Below are 5,623 nucleotides of genomic sequence, written 5' to 3' on the forward strand. Positions count from 1 at the left end.
CCAACAATCAGCTCCAGGAAGATCAAAGAAGGTGTAAAGTTCCCTGTGAGGACTGTTACAATTAGAAGACGCCTATGTGAAGCCAAGCTATCTGCAAGAAGCCCCCGCAAAGTCCCACTGTTGAAAAAAAGACGTGCTGAAGAGGTTACAATTTGCCAAAGAGCACATTGACTGGCCTAAAGAGAAATGGCGCAACATTTTGTGGACTGATGAAAGTAAGATTGTTCTTTTTGGGTCTAGTGGCCGGAGACAGTTTGTCAGGCGACCCCCAAACACTGAATTCAAGCCACAGTACACTGTGAAGACAGTGAAGCATGGTGGTGCAAGCATCATGATATGGGGATGTTTCTCATACTACAGTGTTGGGCCTATTTATCGCATACCAGGGATCATGGATCAGTTTGAATACATCAGAATACTTGAAGAGGTCATGCTGCCTTATGCTGAAGAGGAAATGCCCTTGAAATGGGTGTTCCAACAAGACAACGACCCCAAACACACCAGTAAACGTGCAACATCTTGGTTCCAGACCAACAAGATTGACGTTATGGAGTGGCCAGCCCAATCCCCGGATCTTAATCCAATAGAAAACTTGTGGGGTGACATCAAAAATGCAGTTTCTGAGGCAAAACCAAGAAATAGAGAAGAACTGTGGAATGTCGTCCAATCATCCTGGGCTGGAATACCTGATCACAGGGGCCAGAAGTTGGGTGACTCCATGCAACACAGATGTACAGCAGTTCTCAGAAACAGTGCGACTACAACCAAATATTCATTAAGTGATTCAAAGGAAAGCAAAATCTTCAAACATTTTTCAGTTTATATAGTGAATGTTTGAGTTTGTAAAGAAGAATACAAACACTGCGATTTTTTGAACAGTCTAATATTCACTTTTCTTCAATTTTTTTAAAGGAACAACACAAATTTGATCTATTTTTCTTCAAGTTTTGATTTGGAATAGAATGTGTCGGGTTCCCAATGCATTTGTGTGGATGGAAATAAAAGCTATTAGAAGGATTTTGAGCTTTATTCACTTTTTTCAACACACTGCTATTATTTTGAACACAACTGTATAAGAAGGCAACAAAAAGAAAACACAGAGAGAGCCACGCTCTCATGAGGCAATGTTGTCCCTGAGAATCATAGACCAGTAAGATGACAATATTAACTGACAGACAATTGGTCTAATATAAACAAACTATAGGACAGAGGAGAGAAAGAAAAAAAAGAATCAAAGAGAGAAAACAGGAAAACAAAACAAAGAAAAAGAGCAGAGAGAAAAAAAGAGACAGGCCAGTAGAGGAGTTCACCTGGGGAAGGAGAGCCGGGACACACCATCCCCACATAAGGGGAGTGGAGAGGAAAAACACAACACATCATAGATTAGTAAGTTTCGTGGTAAACCGAGAAACCGGTTGGTAATCCACCCATGGTCGACAAACAGAAAGAAACTCATCATGTTTATCCTCAAATACTGCTGTCAATTTTTCATTGATAAAGAAACCTTGGATTCTGGACCTGACCTCCTCAATTTGTAGAGTAGGGGATGTAGCGTGCCCAGTTTCTGACCATCTCTTGTAGTGTGTCCAGTCTCTGATCATTTCTTGTAGTGTGTCCAGTCTCTGATCATCTCTTGTAGTGTGTCCAGTCTCTGATCATCTCTTGTAGTGTGTCCAGTCTATGATCATCTCTTGTAGTGTGTCCAGTCTCTGATCATCTCTTGTAGTGTGTCCAGTCTATGATCATCTCTTGTAGTGTGTCCAGTTTCTGACCATCTCTTGTAGTGTGTCCAGTCTCTGATCATCTCTTGTAGTGTGTCCAGTTTCTGACCATCTCTTGTAGTGTGTCCAGTCTCTGATCATCTCTTGTAGTGTGTCCAGTCTCTGATCATCTCTTGTAGTGTGTCCAGTCTCTGATCATCTCTTGTAGTGTGTCCGGTCTCTGATCATCTCTTGTAGTGTCTGGTCTCTGACCATCTCTTGCAGTGTGTCTGGTCTTTGACCATCTCTTGCAGTGTGTCTAGTCTTTGATCATCTCTTGTAGTGCGCCCAGTTTCTGACCATCTCTTGTAGTGTGTCCAGTCTCTGATCATCTCTTGTAGTGTGTCCAGTCTCTGATCATCTCTTGTAGTGTGTCCAGTCTCTGATCATTTCTTGTAGTGTGTCCAGTCTCTGACCAGCTCTTGTAGTGCGCCCAGTTTCTGACCATCTCTTGTAGTGTGTCCAGTCTCTGACCAGCTCTTGTAGTGTGTCCGGTCTCTGATCATCTCTTGTAGTGTGTCCAGTCTCTGATCATTTCTTGTAGTGTGTCTAGTCTCTGATCATCTCTTGTAGTGTGTCTAGTCTCTGACCATCTCTTGAGTGTGTCTAGTCTCTGATCATCTCTTGTAGTGTGTCCGGCCTCTGACCATCTCTTGTAGTGTGTCTGGTCTCTGATCATTTCTTGTAGCGTGTCTACTCTGTGACCCTCTATTGTAGTGTATGCAGACTCCGACCATCTATTGTAGTGTGCCCAATTTTTTTTACCGAAGATTTTATTAAGTATGTTAAAAGAACAGGGGCGGACTGACCATTTGGAAACTCGGGCACTGCCCGAGGGCCTGGGTCAGTAGGGGGCCCCATGAGATGCCCATGGTACCTTTTTCATAGGCTTTTTTGAGTTTGGGCAAGGACACAGGGGCCCCATAATCCCTTATTGCCCGGGGGGCCCCATGAGTTGTCAGTCCGCCCCTGTAAAAGAAACATACAAACCATAACAAATCATATGATACAAAGAGACAACAAACAATAAAGGACAGGGAAACATCACACAACAAACACAGAGATACACATACTGTACAAGACCCACCCTGGGGTCTAGATAACACTATGGAAGGCAAAGGCCCGCAACCACTTTCAGAAATATAAAAGCTACATATAAGAAGGCAGCAAAAAGAAAACACATACAGCCACGCTCTCATGAGGCAATGTTGTCCCGGAGAATCATATTATTATTATTAAGAGTATTTATAAAGCGCCAACAGTTCGCTCAGCGCTGTACATTACAATGGGAGACAGAACATGCGACAGTACAACAACAATACAATGCGATACACGAGGGGTTCGAGGGCCCTGCTCCTTGGAGCTTAGACCTGTAATATGACAATAACTGATAGACAATTGGTCTAAACAAACCATACGACAGAGGAGAGAAAGAAAAAAAAGAATCAAATAGAGAAAGCAGAAAAACAAAAGAAAGAAGAAGAGCAGAGAGAAAAAAAGACAGGCTAGTAAAGAAGTGAAGTTTGCTGGGAGACACGAACGCACTACATGCTTTTCTGCAGCGTCTCCATTGCAGTCTATAGAACCAAAAACGCAATGTTTTGCATTTAAAAAAAGTCCCCGACCCTTTCCAAAAAAAACGCACCGGGTGAAAACAAAGAGATGCGAACCTGTCCCATAGGAAATCATGTTAAATGGAGTGCTGTGCGTTTCCGCAAAAGGCAAAACACAGCGGAAAACACTTAGGTGTGACCCTAGAATTAAATACACTAACACACTGAAGCCAAACTCCAGTTCACTTCATAATCAGTTACAGCAAACATTTTTTTTTTCTATGTGGGATAAACGTTTTAAAGAAAAAAAAAAAAAAGCTGGTCATTGTAGCCACCCGTCAGTAGAAAATTATATATCTCCCTGTGTAAATGGATACATTCTGCTGGAGAGCTTGTTCTTTTGAAAAACAACAGACTCGCCAGCTGGATCACCAGGTGAAAATAGAAGAAAGGCTGAAAACCAATGCAGCCATCACATCTAAGATTTGGTAAATTGCAATAGAATAAATGTTTGTTTTTGGGTTAATACTGCTTTAATCCCCACGTGAACAAAAGCCGTATTTTATGTCTTTGGTGGAGCTGTTCTTTGGGGCGTTCTGCCATCTCTCAGTGCAGAGGGAAGATGGGTAGGCTGGTGACCCACCTGAGATATGATGGTCTATTCTAGGCAGATTTATAATTAGAACTTTCACTCCAGTTTTGTGGTCACTTCCTGTAGCTTGTGGTTTCTCTCCCACTTCTGTCTGTATGAATCACAGTCTGCATTGCTCTTCACCTGTTCCGCTCTCTGCAGTGTCAGTGGCAATCAGGAACTTCACACGTCACTTTCATCTTGAGCAATGCAGATATTCCGCAGAATCACTGCCACATTCTGTCACCTCTCTCTGGCTCTGTGGCTGGCCGCTCAGAAGCATGACAGCGCCTTTGTCACATGCAGCTCACTCACTCCATGCAGAGAGAAAAGAAGGACAACGTGACAATGCCTGCAGGATCCTGCAATGACATGGGAGACAGCAAGTTCAGGGCAGAACAAGGTGGCGGCTTGTGCTATTGAGGGCTATGCTAGCTGATTTTTTTTATTTTATATTCATGTTAAAGGGAACCTGTCATAAGAAAAATACACTCACCGGCCACTTTATTAGGTACACCTGTTCAATTGTTTGGTAACACCAATTGCTAATCAGCCAATCACATGGCAGCAACTCAATGCACTTCTAGACGTGGTGAAGATGACTTGTTGAAGTTCAAACCAAGCATCAGAATGGGGAAGAAAGGGGATTTAACCTCCCTAGCGGTCTGATGGGGGTTTATTTACTAAAGCTGGAGAGTGCAAAATCAGACTCACTTCTGCATAGAAACCAATCAGCTTCCAGGTTTCATTGCCAAAGCTTCATTGAACAAGCTGAGGTTAGAAGCTGATTGGTTTCTATCCAGAAGGGAGTCTGATTTTGCACTCTCCAGCTTTAGTAAATAAACCCCTTTGTGTCCACATTTCTGTGCTCAAAGTGGTTTTTTTTGCATGGAAATATGTATTTTTTTTATTGTAGGCTTGTAATTTTTTGGAATAACTCACTGAAATCTGTCCGAACAAGAGTCTAGTAAACATCCCGGGTATGTTACAATTTGAAACACGAAATCATAAATTATAATTTAATAAATAATCATAAAAAATAATAATATAATAATAAATTTAATTCAATAATATAATCAAACCAAAAACACTGAAATTTGAAATATAGCGCCAAGTTCGCACATCGCTGAGCAAAGTCGCAAAATCGTTTTCAGTGTCTGATGATGAATTTCCCCCACGAATCATTATCACTCAATTCTGCAAGTGGTTCTAATTTACTATCGCTGTTCTCTAGCCGGTCTAAAACCGATTTTGACCTAAAGGGACGCTTTTTGGACGCCATGGACATTTCTCAGTTTCCAGGCAGAGAGAACAGTAAAAACGCAGGCAGGGCACAGGACAAAGCACTCGGGACAAAATGTATGTGAAATGGTTTGATACAGTAATGTTTTACTATGTGATTTTAGTGAATGTCACTTTTTGTCATTTTCAAATTTCCCGCTGTTCCATCCCCCGTATGTCCCGACGCTCGCAGGGGACGGAACCCAGAAGACAGATGCCGGCATCCGCCGGAGGACATTGCCGGGGACACTGCAGGAGGGACATCGTGAGAGCGCAGGACAAGGTAAGTGCAGAACAGATCCCGGAGCAGCGCCGCATGGTAAGCCCGAGTGTATCTTGGGGGGTTACCGCTTGTGGTGCTGAAACTTTACCCCGAGCTACACTCAGGAATACCGCCA

This window comes from Staurois parvus, unplaced genomic scaffold (assembly GCF_062004578.1).
Source record: "Staurois parvus isolate SC_StPar_1 unplaced genomic scaffold, SC_StPar_1.0 ptg000187l, whole genome shotgun sequence".
Taxonomy (NCBI): domain Eukaryota; kingdom Metazoa; phylum Chordata; class Amphibia; order Anura; family Ranidae; genus Staurois; species Staurois parvus.